We start from the raw sequence: 17,692 nt of genomic DNA, 5'->3' as shown, positions 1-17,692 counted from the left end.
CTCCCCATGCCTAGCAGTTTCCTCCTAACCAAACTCCTAGTCATGAGCACATCCCACCATGCCTGATGCCATCACAGGACAGTGGGGGTGGATTTCCCATCACTAGTTGTTAGTCAAAAAGTTACATGTGGTCTTTTTTTTTTTTTTTTTTTTTTTTTTTTTTTTTTTTAAGATAGTCACAGAGAGAGAGAGAGAGGCAGAGACACAGGCAGAGGGAGAAGTAGGCTCCATGCACCGGGAGCCCAACGTGGGATTCGATCCCGGGTCTCCAGGATCGCGCCCTGGGCCAAAGGCAGGTGCCAAACTGCTGCGCCACCCAGCGATCCCCACATATGGTCTTTTCTTGGAAATATATTCTCTTACCACTAACCTTCCTTACTTCATGTATTATTGTAATTTTATGGAAGCTTTATTCTTTTTAGTCATTTTCACAAACTGAATAACCTATGCTGGAAATTGCATTGTGCTTATAATTTTATTTAAAATGCTCTTTATTTTTAAATTTAATTTAATTATAAGATTTTATATATTCCTTTGAGAGAGAGAGACAGAAAGAGCACAAGCCGGGGGGAAAGGGAGAAGCAACTCCCCACTGAGCTGGGAGCCCGACATGGGGCTCATTCCCAGGACCTGGAGATCATGGCCTGAGCCAATGGCAGCCACTTAACCATCTGAGCCATCCAGGCACCCTGAGTTTTTAAGATTTTATTTTTAAGCAATCTCTACACCCAGCGTGGGGCTCAAACTCATAACCTCAAGACCAAGAGTCAACATGCTCCTCTGACTGAGCCAGCCAGCACCCTTAAAATTCAGTAAAAGCCCTTTAAGTCCTAATTAGTCTCTCTCTTTCCCTGGAAATTCTTCGGACCGAATGTATATTTCTACACATCCATCAAAACTTTGGGACAGGAGCATCAGGCTTGGCATCAGAAAAGTGGGGTTGAGTTCTGGTTGGGTGGCTTCTCAGCTGTGCATCTTTGGGTGAGCCACCCAGCCTTTGGTGTCACCTTATACTTTGGAGAAAAAAACAAGAGCGGCAGGTAAATCAGGTTATTTACTCGGCGACTTGAGGATAGAGGTTATTTCTCTTACACGCATTCCTTGCCACGGTGTTTGCCAAAAGTGAGCACCAGTAAAAATTGACACTGTCCTTACTACAATGATGGTGCTTATGACTTCACATCAAGCATGGGAAAGACAGGAGAACTCGGGGTTAGCTCGTGGATAGGTAGAATCCTTTTTGAATTCAAGTTCTTAGGGATTAAAAGAAGTCTCTGAGGGCAATTATTTATATTGCCGAGTAATGCCCAAATGGATCCAAATCAAGTAACCACTTTAAAGTAACACTGCAAAATAAATAAATAAATAAATAAATAAATAAATAAATAAATAAATAAATAAATAAATAAATAAAGTAACACTGCCCAATAACCATAGTCTGGGAATGAATCAAAATGGTCAAATTCATTGTGAAGCCTCTCTCCTGCTGAGATTCATTAATACTCTTAGCAGTTTGGAATCTCTAAAAGGTTGACTGCAGCGGATTGAAAATCAGAAATTTAGCATCGGCGGCACCTGGGTAGCTCAGCGGTTGAGCATCTGCCTTTGGCTCAGGGTGTGATCCTGGGGTCCTGGGATCGAGTCCCGCATCCCTGCAGGGAGCCTGCTTCTCCCTCTGCCTGTGTCTCTGCTTCTCTTTCTGTGTCTCTCATGAATACATAAGATCTTTTTAAAAAGAAAGAAATTGAGCATCCTTTGGTGCTTGCATGACTTCTGAAGCCACCTAGATCCTGTCTATAGTCGATAACATAGATCGTTGGAGATGAAAACTGTTCACTCACTTAAAAGTATTCTTTAGAATAAGCAACGCCTGTGTACAAGGCATTGCCAGGCTGATGAAATGGATACAATTGCATTCCCTCCACTAAAGAGGTTTTAATTTACTGGGGGCAGAAGACACATTTACAGATTATCACAAAACAACAAAGGATATGTTAAGTAGTAACATATAATAAAGACATAAAAAGGTTTTTTTTTTTTAATTTTTATTTATTTATTTTTTTTGTGGTTCCCAGGAGGAAGGAACAAACTAAAAGGAGAGAATTGTCCCAGGAAATGGAATTTGCAAGGATCTTTTTTCTCTTGGTTATAACCAGAACACCAAGCCAGACACCCTCACAGACAAGAAAAGAAAACGAAAGAGGAGGTTTCTCAGTAAAGGAACACTGTGGAGTAACTCAGTAGTTCTTCTGAGGTCCCTAACAGGGTAGCTGCTGTAAAGCCCTCTCCGAAAAGCCATGCTCCACATCTGGCACAAATTTTGCTAGCATTGCAGTTGGACACATAAGACCCCGGTTAAGCTAATGAGTGGAAAGTCAAGTGGAAAGTTCTGCTCAAAGCCTGATATGTTACTAATCCAAACAAAAAAAAGTCAGATTTTACATAAAGACCCAAATCTTAATTTGCTCTTTTGAGCTTGTACCTTCCTAAATTTGACTAAAGACCGGATGCTCTGAGTGCTTTTCCCTTGCTCACAGGAGAATGTGCTAAAGAAACAGTAATTTGACACTTTGTATCTTTTCCAAACCCATCCAATTGAAATAGTATCTGAGCAGAGGTGAACTTTTATCACAGGGAATAAGAAACTATACTTTGTTATTGTCTTGATATTATGGTATGAGATATAGCTAGAAATCAAGCACACAAGCCCAGATCGCTTTGTAGCAAAGAGCAAAGACCCAAACTGGACTCGGACTGCCCGGATTAGGCTCCTGCTCTGGTGTAGACGCTGTGTGCCCCGCCCTCCAGCAAGTCCTCTCTGCCTCACTCTCCTCATCTGTAAGACAGAGACAACACCACCTCATTTAGAGAGGAATCATCATGTCACACTTTTGCTAGGTACTAAATAAACACAGCACAAGTCATTCCTTGAGTTGTGTGTTGCATCTACAGTAAGTACTATCCCTTTCAAAATGATCACCTTGGAAGAATTATTCCAGTGAGGTCATCATTGGTCAAAACAGATCTGAAACCAAGCAAAACTGCCTCTGAAAGCTGTGGCATAGTCTTTAGTCTTCCTCGTGGGAGTGGATCTTCCTCTTTGGAAGGCAGGTTTTTTTGTTTGTTTGTTTGTTTTTTGTTTTCCCCAAACAGCCCGGAGCGTGTCAAATAAAGTCACGAATGGTGAATACAATGAGAACAAGCTGGAGGTACTTCTTGGCAAAACGGAGGCGCGATTAAAGCAACGCAGTCCACTCTCCTGTGTGGATCGCACTTGGGAGACTTTGGAGACAGAAGGATTCCAGATCTGCTTCAGCAACGCAGCAGTTTTTGGCAAAGTGCATGGATCAGTTATCTGTGGCTGGACAGGACTAACCCCAAATGTAGCAACTTGATCTTGCCTGGTTTCAGGGTTCTTGCCTCACAGAGTCAAGGACAAAAGATGAAGTGAAAACTTATTAAGTGAAGGTGAGAACACAAAGAGCTCTCTGGAAGGAGAAGGGTTTGGAATGGGTTGCTTTTAAGGCTGGTCTTTTATAGGAAACCGGCCAGGGCACTTGGTAAATTTCTTGCCAGTATCCTGGTGGACTTGCAAATATCATGTCTCCATTTAGAGCAAACAGGGTGGATTTGTAACTATCAGGAGCACAGACAATGTGTTCTTGTAAATATCATGTCTATTTCTCTCCCTCCGGGATTTCTCTGCGCCTGGTTTCACAGCCCCTTGGGTGACCCTAGTCAGGAAGCCCCCTACCTGTCTCTCCCTACCTGGCCTTGCCTGTCCATTACTCATTAAGACAAATGAGCATCGTTTTGTCCCCCCCCACCCCCACCATGTATGGGTCAGGAATCTGGCCGCTGGGTGCTCAGGCTCAGGGTTGTTCACTCTGAAAAATGGGCTGAAATGTGGCCGTTAGCTGGGTCTGCGGTCATCTCAAGGCTCCACTGGAGAGAGATCTGCTTCCAAGCTCACTCACAAGGCCTCAGGCCTGACCAGCTGTTGCCTGTGTACATATTTCTTGGCATCTCTACCAGGCTGTTCTCTACCCCCAACAGGAGAGGAGACAGAAGGGGTGAGAGCAAGCATGAGAGCTCCAGCACCCTGGTAAAAAACTTTTTCAACCTAATCTTGGAGGTACCACCCCTATTACTTTTGCCTTATTATTATTAATTTATTTATTTTTCTCAGAAATGAGTAAGTTCAGGCCTCGCTCAAGGAGCTGCGATGAAGAGGCAGTGTGATCAGGACAGGGATACCAAAAGGCAGGATCATTGAATAATTCCCCAGCGTGACAAGACTGAATGATAACACCCTCATTTCAATAGGATCTCTAATTGATTTTTAAAATTGTATTATTCCGTAAGGATGCTACATTTTCCTCTATGATACAGATATGTTTGTGGGAATATTACCCGACACTAACGACATGATCTTAGGCATCGTGAGTCTGCGTCATGGGTTGAATTACAGAAGCAAAAGCTAACTTCCAGCCTACCTCCTTTACCAGGGACCTCCCCCCCCCCCGGGGTGTTTTGCCTCTGGAACAATTAAGTGCCTATCATTTTTCCAACATTGAACGAGATTCTGGTATTCTAACATTTCTAGACTACCAGTGGCCGAATTGGGGGACTTTGTATCTTAATGCTTTTAAATTCAGGATATAATTTAAATACTAAGTTCAACAAGCCTGGTGGAAAGGGCCGGTCACAGTGAGCCCCCAGCACCCTCTGAATGTGAGTGGCAGGTGTTTGCCAGCCAGGCACCATCTCCACTAACAAACGATGCTCTTTTTGTCTATCAAGATTTGGCAAACATAAAACCTCCCCTTCCCGTTTTTTCAAGTTTCTTAATTTTTTTTTTTTTATTAAAGCACATTTACAATAGAAGGTGCAGATTCTCCACGAAGCTGTCAAGTTCATTTGCTAGTGAAGTTAAGCCCATGTGTTGGAACCTGTTGCTTGAATCCCAGTGTCCACTCTTAACAGATCACAGCGAAGAACCAACGGGCTGACAGCTGCAGACAGACGGGATGGATGGACGTGGAGCAGGAAGCCTGACACGGAGCGGAGCGGAAGCTGACTTCCATCTCCTCTCAGAGCTGGTTTTAAATTGGATATTGATTGGCGTCTGCGAATCTATGCACCTGATATGGGAGATCAGCAAGCCGTTGCACAAAGTGTACGTTATCTCCTTATTCACAGACACCTGCAAAATCATTAAATTTCGAGCAACAAACTTTCCACACCTTTTTTGATTCTGAAAACTTCTTAAAAAAATTCATTTTAAAAAGAAAAAAAAAATTCATTTTTAATTCTGAAAATTTCTTTAAAAAATTTTTTTTTAATTCTTAAAATTTCTTTACATGCCCTCGAGTTATGTTAAACAATGTCAATAATTTGGTGTGTATCTTCCAGGTTTTTCTATCTACAAACATGCATAGATAGAGGAGACGGTACTACCTATATTCTCGAGAGGAAGATTCAATTGATTTTTTTTCCTCTTTCCTCCTGATTTACAATGAGAAATACATTGCTGTTTAGCTACAAATTAACAATCTTCCTTGTAGGGGTGCAGACTTCCAGGATTTCTAAAAACCAAATACAGTCTTGAATGGGTTTAGAGGTGATTTAAAACTGCATCATTCTCGTATTTTTATTTTTTGTAGGCACTTTTGAAGGTTACTGCATAAGTGCTGCTGGCAAGTGATTTTGACTAAAAAAAGCTATAAACAAGCAGGTAATATTGAAACTCTGTACTGATTGAGATCAGAAGCTAAGAGTCGCTTTCATCTATGGAGACGTTGCAGGTGACCAGTCTCGCCCGACCCAGGGGGCAAGAGGTAAAAGGCAAAGCCAGTCAAGGACGGTTGTGGGGGGAGACAATGTTAAACAGCTTAACAATAACCCACAGCCCGCGGACCAACTGGAGGGGCCGCTGCGTCTCTGGCTATTTAAAGTCCGTCTCCAGACTATCTTCTAGGTAAGGAGACTTTCCGCGGCCCATGTCACAACCATAGAAAACAAGACGTGCACAGCCTCCCAGTGGGATGGAAGGTAACCAGCGCAACATCGGCGGTTTACAAGTAGGGTTTGGGAGGATCACGTCAGCCGCGAACCTTTTTTCGTTTGTGCATCGCATCTGTACAGGTGCATTCTGGGTAGCGCCTCGCTGAATGCGAAAGTGACCGGGCGGGAGCCGCGGCCCCGAGGGCGAGGCTGGGCCGGCGGAGCCCGGGGCTGGGCGGGGACAGCTGGGCCGGGCTGGGGGCGCGGGGCCGCGGGGGCTGCTCGCGGGGGCGCCTGGGAGGGGGGGAGCTCGCGGGGGGCGGCCCTGGGGGGGCGGTGCTCGGGGGGCGGTACCCGGGGGGCGGTACCCGGGGGGCGGTGCTCGGGAGCGGTACTGGGGGGGCGGTCCTGGGGGGGCGGTCCTCGGGGGCCGGTGCTGCGGGGGGCGGTGCTGCGGGGGACGGTCCTAGGGGGTCGGTGCTGGCGGGGCTGTCCTGGGGGGGACCACCTGGGGTGGGGGGCGGTGCTCGGGGAGGCGGTGCTGCGGGGGGCGGTCCTCGGGGGGCGGTGCTGGGGGGACCACCTGGGGGGAGGGGCGGTGCTCGGGGGGGCGGTCCTCGGGGGGACCACCTGGGGGGAGGGGCGGTGCTCGGGGGGGGCGGTACTCGGGGGGCGGTGCTGCGGGGGGCGGTCCTCGGGGGGACCACCTGGGGGGAGGGGCGGTGCTCGGGGGGGCGGTGCTGCGGGGGGCGGTCCTCGGGGGGAGGGGCGGTGCTCGGGGGGGCGGTCCTCGGGGGGACCACCTGGGGGGAGGGGCGGTGCTCGGGGGGGCGGTGCTCGGGGGGGCGGTGCTGCGGGGGGCGGTCCTCGGGGGGACCACCTGGGGGGAGGGGCGGTGCTCGGGGGGGCGGTGCTGCGGGGGGCGGTCCTCGGGGGGACCACCTGGGGGGAGGGGCGGTGCTGCGGGGGGCGGTCCTCGGGGGGACCACCTGGGGGGAGGGGCGGTGCTGCGGGGGGGCGGTGCTGCGGGGGGGCGGCCCTCGGGGGGGACCACCTGGGGGGAGGGGCGGTGCTCGGGGGGCCGGTGCTCGGGGGGGGCGGCCCTCGGGGGGGACCACCTGGGGGGAGGGGCGGTGCTCGGGGGGGCGGTGCTCGCCGGGGGGTCGGCGCTCGCGGGGACCACCCGGGGGGCGGGGCGGTGCTCGTGGGTGGGGGGTGCTGGCGGGGCCGCGGGGCCTGCTCGCGGGGCGCCCGGGGTGTCGGGTGGGTTTGGCGTCGGAGCCTGCCGCGAGCGCGCGGCCGGGCTGCGCAGGGGGGTCGGGCGGCCGGGCCCCGGGCGGCAGGCACCGCTTCCCGGCTTCCTCTCAGCGTCAGGAGCCCCTTCCTCCGCGGAGGCGGAGCCTCTGCACCCAGGTCGCTGGCGGTTAGGGATGCAGGGAGGGTTAGGGAGGGAAACAGGTGCTCCAGCAAGACCCCCCACCCCCACCCCCACCCCCACCCCCGGGCAACCTCGTGTGTGTGCTAAAAAAAAAAAAAACCCGGTTCTGGGAGTTCCTGAGCAGTTTAGATCTCATGAATTACCTCTTTTCTCGACTCCCTGCAGGAGCCCGGGGTATTTCTTCTCAAGAACTGATTGGGAAAATGCAAAATTACTGGTGACCTTTTAAAGCTCTGAATCTGTATCGTGAAAGTTTAAGGCCAAACTGAGGAGATGGCCCACGAGGTATTTTGCACATAAAAGGCTTTGCCAACGAAAACGCGAAGTTGTTTTTTTTAAGGGAGACAGTTTCGATGAGGATGTGGGGCTGAACTTTTGGTTTTATGTGACATATGAATTACGTCCCAGAAACCAAACTATGAAATAGATTTAATAAATGAGCCCTTAGGAATATTGGCATCATCTGATTTTTCCTTCGCCTAAGGATAGTTTTGCCTTTTTTTTTTAATTAAAAAAATCCTTTGGGGAAACTTTGACAGATTTCCTGCACTTAGTCATAAAACTAAGATTCTTACTCAACATACTTCTTAGGGTCTTCCTTCCAACTTACTGTTCTTTCTTCCTATAGAGACAAAACCAGGAAATTGTCAGAAAAAGGCTTGAGCTGACTTCCTAATCACCTATTGTGATTAGTGAGAAAAACTTGGGAAATTGGAAATATTGGGGGTGGGATGAGAAATTCGGAAAAATGGAGAAACTAAGATACTAGGATTTTAAAATTGTACTACTAAAAATGTACATGCAAACAAACGAGCAAATTCTGAAGTTGGGTTACCTGATTCAGTGATAGTTTTTACATTCGCGGAAGAACGGTATTCAAATGTGGTCGAAACCTGCATTTACTCTAGTGACATCCTTATTGATTTTAGAATTTTTTCTTTGGACTAAGGTGGGAGTTTACATGGTAGTAATCATTGTAGCTTGTACAATTTCCACTTTCCTTTATATTATCTCATTTATATTGTGTTACTGGTACCTTTATCTTTAGAAATCGGTAGAACGCATGAGCTTTTTCTCCCCCTTTCTAATACTAATTGGACGTGAAGGGAATCAGGGTGTGTCACCTCCAAATATGTCACTTTGACATAAAATCATTTTGAACTGAAGGCAATTGAGAAGGAACAGATGAAGAAAGTAGACTTCTCAGAGTTTCCTTCATCTGGCCAGAAGCAGCCACTCCTGGGAAATAAGGCTGCCATAAATTCCCTCTTTGGGGAGTGTCTGCTCTTAAATACCCTCTCTGGGAGAGTTTTATGGCCTTTCAGAAGACCGAAAGACCCCTTAAGCTTGTGTAGACAAATATTATCACAAACTTTGTTATCTCCTGTTTGTTCTCCCGAAAACCTGTTTGCCTTTCCTCAAGAAGCTTTTTTTGCTCATCCCCCGGCATCCTTTTCTCTGCTTCCTTTAAATTCCAAACTGTAACCACCCCTTAGAGTTACTGGTCCTTGAGCACTCCCTGGAGTAGGAGCGCTACGACACGCGCAAATCCACTGTTTTCTTCTCTTACTATGTCACAGCAACTCACAGACTCCTAGACGTTAACCACGAAAGAGTGGAGGAAAAGTTTTTTCCTCCCCTACCTTTCTGAAGGAATTAACATGAAATTCAGGACCAGTGCTGATCAAAGAAGTTAATGGGGTGGGAGTGGTGGGGCAAGGTGAGAGTTTAGCCCTTGATCTTTATAGAAATGGTCTACACCCGCAATGCTCAGGTTAAGCCAGCTCTCTTTAAATGCTTTATTGAGGGGACGCCTGGGTGGCTTAGCACTTGAGCTTCTGCCTTTGGCTCAGGGCCTGATCCCGGAGTCTTGGGATCGAGTCCTGCATCGGGCTTCCTACAAGGAGCCTTCTTCTCCCTCTGCCTGTGTCTGTGCCTCTCTTTGTGTGTGTCTCTCATGAGTGGGTAAATAAAATCTAAAAAAAAAAAAAAAAAAAAAAAGTTTTACTGAGATCTACCTCCCTGCCAGCACTGTGCTAAGATCTTTGCTAGTATTATCTCATTTTACCCTCAAAACAATTCCATCAGATCCGTAAATCAGAAAGTAACATCCCCCAGGGCCACATACTATAAATAATGGAGCAGGTACCTTCTCTGAGCTTAAAACACTAAATGCTCATGTGTCAAAACACTGCTTCTCGCCCCACACATCTTTCTGTCCCCCAGAGATACTACCGCTGGGCTCAAAGGCACATCATCTAATGCCCAGCACGTCATGCCTACTCAATAAAGATTCGTTTGAATTTGCTCATTAATGACCATTGAGTTTGATTCTCCAGAGGTTTAATTTTAATAACTGACCAGCTTTGCATCTGTATCCTCTTTTCCTTTCCTGCTGCTTTTCTATTTTCCTGGACTTATGCTAATGATGCTTCCTTTTTTCTTTAAAGCTTTCCAGTGGAATACAGTTGGCCCTTGAACAACACAGGTTTGAACCACTCAGGTCCCCTTATAGATAGATCTCTTTTAAAATACGGTACTGTCATGTATTTTCCTTTTCTGATGATTTTCTTAATAACGTTTCTTTCCCTCTAGCTCATTTTATTGTAGGAATACAATATATGATACATGCAACGTGCAAAATAAGTGTTAATCAACTGTTATCAGTAAGGCTTCTGGTCAACAGTAGGCTATTAGTAGTTCAGTTTTGGGGGGAATCAAAAGTTATATGCAGGGTTCCTGGGTGACTCAGTCAGTTGGGCATCCTACCAGTCGTGATCTTGGGGTCATGAGATCGAACCCCCCCAGTGGGCTCCATGCTCAGCGAGGTGCCTGCTTGGGATTCTCTCTCCCTCTCCCTCTGCCCCTCCCGCTCGTGTGCATTCTCTTTCTTTCTTTCTCTCTCTCAAATAATGAAATAAATGTAAAAAAAATGTTATATGCAGATCTTGGACAGGGTGTGGTTGGGGCAGGGGATTGATGCCTCTAACCCCTGAGATGCTCAAGGGTCAACCGTATAGCTGACGTTCATACAGCCAGAGAAAGAAGCATTGTATCTGCCAGGTGGGCCACACAGAGGAATGAGACAGTTCAGGTTATTTTTAGTTTTTATTTGTCACATCTCTTATCTGGTTTCTTCCACTGCTTTTAAGTTTAAGGTTCTCGTTGATAATTCTGTTAAATATTCACCTACATTTCCTTGTAGGTTTTGCTCTTCATTTCATTCAACTCTTTAGTAAATCAACTTTATTTCAATACGAGTGATGAAAAAGCAGCTTCGCACCTTCCTTGCCTGACTGTTCCCTCTTATCTTAATTAGGATTTCTAATTTCTGTGCGGTTTCTTAACTTTAAAACAGCTCCGAGTAGTGTAAAAATAGTTAAATTTTGCTATGCTGTAGGTGATTTCTTGAGAATAAACTGTGCTCCTTCAAGCACTAATGTACTAAGTGACTCTAGGTGGCTCTTTTCACCAGTCTGGCTCTCAGAATCTTCTGTAAAATGAGAGACTCGGACTGGATTTGTCTCCCCTGCCTCCAGATATTCTGAGAAGCGCAAGTTTGGTGAGGTTCAATGAGAAGGAATTGTATGGGCACATTTGTTTAGGAAATCCTGAGTTACATAAAGTGTAAAACAGTTTTTACATTTTATTTTACCTCCAATATTATTAGTTATTCAGAAGCATTTATTGGATGCCTCCTAAGCCAGGCATCATGAGAGAGACTGAGCACTCCAGCCAAGACACGGCCCGGTGGAGTGTGTGTGTGTGTGTGTGCGTGTGTGTGTGTGTGTGTCTGTGTCTGTGTGCAGAAGAGCAAACCGTGGCTGGTTCCAGGGGAGCCGTGATGGGCAGTCAAGAGTGCTGTCAGGGGAGCCCTCAGGGGTGGGAGATGCCCAGGTTAAGGGTGGAGGTGGCAGAGACAAGAACAAATAAATACTCTCTAAGTGAGAGGACATGCATGGAATGCTGGAGAAATCAGAGAAAGTCAGGCCTAAAGCTAGATCATTGCGGAACTTGAAAGCCTTTGGTGTGATTTTGGACTTTATCCTAGGGGAGACAAAAAGCTATAGAGAGGGGCGCCTGGATGCTCAGGTTAAGCATCTGCCTTCAGCTCAAGTCATGATCTCAGGGTCCTGGGATTGAGACCCATGTCTGGCTCCCTGCTCAGCAGGGAGTCTGCTTCTCCCTCTGCCCTCCTCTCCCTGCTCTTTCTCTCAAATAAATAAAATCATAAAAAAAAAGCTGTTGAGAATTTTAACTAGAGGAGTGATGTTTCATGTTTTTACAGAGACCCTCCCGGCTGACCTGTTAGGAGGCCTGTAATACTTTAGAGGAGAGGTGCTGGTGATGTTGGGTGATGGGTGTGAAAATGGGGCAAAAGTAGATGAGTCAGAACAATTCTGGACATGTAATGGCAAGAAATAAGGGAAAGAGCGTAGTTAGAAACAATTCCCTGGTTTCGGGCTTGTGCCATTGGGTGGATACTAGTGCCCGTTCCAGTACAGCGTGGTGATACTGGTACGGAGACTATTTATGGGGTGTGGAGGCCAATGAAGTTGGTTTTGGAGCCAAAATTGTGAATCCCTAAAAGAAATAGTCTGCAGCATTTATGGGTCCTAAGTTTATTGGACCCATGATCTGTTTCTTCTTGACAGAACATGTCTCGGGGCCAGGGCTCCATGGAACACACTTAAGCAAACGCTGTATTAGTTGCTCTCACATTTTCTTCCAGCTCAAATAGTATCTTTTCCCATAATGCTAACAATAATCAGGAAGTAAACCGCGTTGCCTGATGTCTTATTTACTTCTTTTTTTTTAAAATTTTTATTTATTTATGATAGTCACACACACAGAGAGAGAGGCAGAGACACAGGCAGAGGGAGAAGCAGGCTCCACGCACCTGGAGTCCGACATGGGATTCGATCCCGGGTCTCCAGGATCGTGCCCTGGGCCAAAGGCAGGCGCCAAACCGCTGCGCCACCCAGGGATCCCTACTTGTTTTTTCTTGACAGATGTTTATTTAATTTGCATGTATATATAGATATGTAAAATAATTTGTTGATCATTTTACATATCCATAATATATAGAATGATAAACATGTTAGGACACAAACTTTAATTACTTTGTGATATTTCTTTTATTGCTTTTGTATTGTTTATTTTTTAATTTAAATTCAGTTAATTAACATATATTGTTATTGGTTTCAGAGGTAGAGGTAAGTGATTCGTCAGTCTTATACAACACCCACTTACCCCATCACCCCACCCACCTCCCCTCTAGGACCCTTAGTTTGTTTTCTATAATTAAGAATCTTTGGGATCCCTGGGTGGCGCAGCGGTTTGGCACCTGCCTTTGGCCCAGGGCATGATCCTGGAGACCCAGGATCGAATCCCACATCGGGCTCCCGGTGCATGGAGCCTGCTTCTCCCTCTGCCTGTGTCTCTGCCTCTCTCTTTCTCTGTGACTATCGTGAATTAATTAAAAAAAGAGAATCTTTTATGATTTGTCTCTCTCTCTGATTTCATCTTGTTTCATTTTTCCCTCTCTTCCCGTACGATCCTCTGTTTTGTTTCTTTTTTTTTTAATTTTTATTTATTTATGATAGTCACACACAGAGAGAGAGAGAGAGGCAGAGACACAGGCAGAGGGAGAAGCAGGCTCCATGCACCGGGAGCCCGATGTGGGATTCGATCCTGGGTCTCCAGGATCGCGCCCTGGGCCAAAGGCAGGCGCCAAACCGCTGTGCCACCCAGGGATCCCTGTTTTGTTTTTTTTTTTTTCTCTCTGTTTTGTTTCCTGAATTCCACGAGTGAGATCATATGATGATTATCTTTTTCTGATTGACTTATTTCACTGACCATAATACCCTCCAATTCAATCCACATTGTTGCAAATGGCAGGATTTCTTTTTTTTTTTAAGATTATATTTATTCATGAGAGACACAGAGAGAGGCAGAAACATAGGCAGAGGGAGAAGCAGGCTCCCCACGGGGAGCCCAATATGGGACTTGATCCCAGGACCCTGGGACCAGAACCTGAGCCAAAGGCAGATGCTCAACCACTAAGCCACCCAGATGCCCCAAGATTTCATTTTTGTGATGGCTGAGTGGTAGTCTGATGTAAAATATATATATATATATATATATATATATATATATATATATATATATATACACAAACACACACACACACTACTATATATATGTATGTATGTATACACTGCATCTTCTTTATCCATTCATCTGTCGATGGACATCTAGGCTTTTTCCACAGTTTGGCTATTGTGGGGATTACTGCTCTAAACATTGGGGGGCAGGTGCCTCTTTGGATCACTACATTTGTATTTTGGGAGGTAAATACCCAGTAGTGCAATTGCTGGGTCGTAGGGTAGTTCTATTTTCAACTTTTTGAGGAACCTCTATGCTGTTTTCCAGAATTTGCCTGATGTTTTAAATAAACTTAAATTCAAGTATAAGAAAGATATAAGGTGCGAGTAGAGTTTTTCTGGTGAGCATGCCCATGCAACCACTACCTAGAACAACAGAATGCGTTATCACTGAAGCCTGTGGCGTCTGATTTTCAGGTCTGTAAATCAAACACTGGATGCTCCCAGGGAGGCTGGCAGGGTGGAGTACTTGGCTGAACCATCACTTCCACTTGTCCCCTGGGGTAACTCCCTCCCCAGAACTCGGTGGCAGAGAGCAATACTCGAACTCAGCTGTCACTGTGCACCGAGTCCATCAAGAGTCAGGGGCACTTGGCCTCTTTCTTTGAAGAGTGTTAGCAACCAGTAGGCAAAGTGAAGGACCTCCATCTGGAGCTGGCCTCACCTGCCCAGTGGCTTTCGTGTAATCTCAGGAAGAAAGAAAGGTGTCCTCATCCATTTGCCAAACAATCTCCAGGAGCTCTCAATTCCTTAGGTTAATGGTGACCCCAGCACAGGGGTCAATAGTATTTTAGGGAATAGGCTGCAGGTGCCAGTGCTTCCAAGAAAGAGGCAGTGGCTCGCAGGTCAGCATCAAACCAAGAATGAATGAATGAATGAATGATTTCTTGGATTGAAACATTCCTTCCTCACTCTTTCCATGGCGGACTCTCCTATCTGCTGGCCCCACTCATGCCTCACGCTTAGAGAAGTTATTCCTGACCCCAGAGCGGGTCAGGCTCTCTCCTTATATACATCACAGCACCTTCTACTTCTTCCTAACACTGAGCACCACTGCCGTCCGTGCTAGGAGGCATCCAGGCCTGTGAGAAGGCTGAACAAGGAAGCCTAAGAGCATGGCCACTAAGCTTGGACCTTTGGGGTCAAGTCTCTGCTCCATCTACTACTTACTAGCTTTGTGACCTTGGGCAAATTACTGAATGCCTCTGTGCCTCACATCCTGTACCAGCTGGATGAGGATCATCATGGGATGCACATCAGAGTCCTGTTGTGAAGATCACAGGAAAATATCCATGTAAAGTGTGGCTGCAGGGAGTGCAGTAAGGCGCTCAAAGAACTCAAGCCAACTAAATGAACCCTGGCTGTGTTTTTCATCCTGAAGGGAGGTGGAAGTTCTAGAAAGGACTCAAGGACCCAAGAGCAAAGTGGAAAAGCGGGTATGGAGTGGGTAAGGGCAACAAGAGGGAGATGGGGGCTTCTAATGCACATTGCATTTTAGGATAGCACCTGACTTGCTTTTACTATATGAAATGAAAAATGAAAGATGCTTCTTAGCATCTGTTCAAGTTAGAATGAGTCCGGCCAGTGTTTTGGTATAAATTCACAAAGCCTGTCCTTTCTTTCTGGTGGCTTCTGTCGTGGGAGCTTGGGCGGGGGTCAACTTGATTGAGTTGGATTTGGCTCCTGGTGGCTCCCGGGTACGATGAGCTGGTGACAACCTAGGACTGGGAAGGGTGGGGCTGGCCTCTGAGTATTTGCACGTGACTCCTGCAGATGTGCACCGTAAGGGGAATAGTCAAGGGTCCTAGCCCTGGAAAAGTCTTCCCTCTTTCCCTTTGGAAATTTAAATGCTTATGGATTCGATCTCATTCTACATGAAAATATTTTTATGGCTTGGGGAGATGGAAGCCAGAAGAAATTTTTGGAGCGCACACGTTTTGTCCTTTACTTCCTGGCTTCGTAAAGATGTGGTTTTGAAGACAGTAGGGATCTGTCAGTTCTCTAGATCACTTCCAGCCCTGTCATTCTATGACCTAATAGAATTTATAACAATATGTATTCCAGTAGTGACTTTCGAAGATGGCTTTGAAGGGATTACAGATGGTTCTGTAAGTATATACTTTTAGAAGAAACATAATGCAATTTGCTTTCTAGCCCAAAGCCCTAAAAATAATTAGGTAGGAGTTCAGATGAGTGTTAAAAGGCAGTTGTTTCTGGTGAATCCAAATGGATTAAAAAATCAATTGCGTTTATCCTCAGAGGAGGGCTTGCATTTTGGATTTCTTATGGTTTATTGAGTAGGAAAGCACAATAACCATACTGGCATTAAAAAAGTAAGCAATGAGAAAAATCAGCACAAGGCTCCAAATTCAAATGAAGTCTAATGGAGTGGGAAGAAAGAGTTTCAGAACGCAGGAGTGAGTAATGTAACTGAGACGTCAAGTGTTTGCCTTTGGGGGTTCTTGCTTGGTCAGATGTGTGACTCCAACATATGGCTTCCATCTGCCTGTCTGCTGCCCCCCATGCCCTTGGTATTGTCCTGACCCATCTGGTTTCCTTTCATGAGATCTGAGGGAGACTCTGACCCTGAGGTTCAGGTCAGAGTTCAGTGTCATCAGTGCCTGGAACGGGGAGGCCGGCAGGGCAGGTGAGGGCATGCAGGGCAGGTGAGGGCAGGCTCTCCATGCTGTGACATGAGGGAACCATTTTGGGGGTTTCTCTTCAATAACCTTTTCTAATAAAAAGAGGATACCTTTCATGTAGAAAAATTAGAAAAAAAGAAAAGAGAGAGGTCCAAAGAAGAAGTTATAATCTTGTTTTTTAGAGCCATTTGCGGTCACTTCCTTTTTATTTATTTATTTTTATTATTTTGGTGGGGGGCGAGGAGATACATTATCCAAGTGATATTTTTAGGAGTTCACATGAGGTCGCAATTTAAAATATACCAAGGGAAGGGCTAAGGCAGGGAGACGATTTAGGAGGCTAATTCATGGGTCACTGGGCAAAATAAAAATGGTGGTGGTAGCAGTGACCAAGGGGAGGAAGGGGCAGAGCTGAGGCCAGTGAGTCTGGATGAACTTAGATGTGGCCAGAGACTGAGATAAAGTTACAGGTGACATGGAGAGTCCCACTGGATGGCGGCAGAATGCATCATTCATTCATTCAGCAGAAATGGATTGAGTTCCTATTATCCTCATGGAATTTGTAGCTCAATGGAGGAAGGCAGACAATAAAAGAAAAATAAATAACTGGAAGACATAGCATGTTAGGAAGTGTTATGGGGAAAAATGAAGCAAATTGAAAACAACCTGCTAATAAAAAGCCAAGGTCATAACCAGGAACCATAGGTCAACCACAGCATTTCCCCAAGAAACCTTGACTCTACAGGGGCATCCTCATCTTGCGATCTACCCTGATCCTTCTGAAGGACAGTTTATGGTCCTCTGTTACCTTTATTTTTTATTTTTTTTTATTTTTTGAAGATTATTTTTAAGTAATCCATACACCCAATGTGGGGCTCAGATTTACAATCCTGAGGTCAAGAGTTGCCTGCTCTACTGACTGAGCCAGCCAGGCGCCCCCTGCATCCCCACCTTTATTGTAATGGATGAATGAATGAGTGGCCAAATTAAATCTGACCTTTGACCAGTGTTGACATTCAGAAGATATTCTAATATTTAAAGGTTCTTATACCCTTTTTTGTGGAGTCAAGAATGCCCTTGGGAATGTGGTGGAAATTTATGGATCTCCTTCCCCATAAAACTAGACTTAACTCTCATTACATGCAATTCCCAGGGATTCACAGATGGAGAGTCAGCCGGGCCATGAGGAAGGGACCCACTGAGCACCTGAAGGCAAGGCCACATTTTTCTCATGACAACTAGTTGGAACCTCAAATCTTTACCCCAGAGAAGTGTCCAGCCCACTTCACCTCCTACAGCATGAAAAAAATTTGGGCCTGGAAGTTATCAAGGACACTAGGGTGCCAGACGGCTTAGAGCAGGGAAGTCCGAGCCAGGCAGTCTGGTCGGGAGAAGGCATGCATGCGTGATCCATTGCAGCTCTGGGGAAGGTCAAAGCC

Source organism: Nyctereutes procyonoides, unplaced genomic scaffold, assembly GCF_905146905.1.
Source record: "Nyctereutes procyonoides isolate TBG_1078 unplaced genomic scaffold, NYPRO_anot_genome, whole genome shotgun sequence".
In the NCBI taxonomy this organism is placed as follows: domain Eukaryota; kingdom Metazoa; phylum Chordata; class Mammalia; order Carnivora; family Canidae; genus Nyctereutes; species Nyctereutes procyonoides.
The sequence above is the reverse complement of the archived record's forward strand: the minus strand, read 5'-3'. Positions refer to the sequence as shown.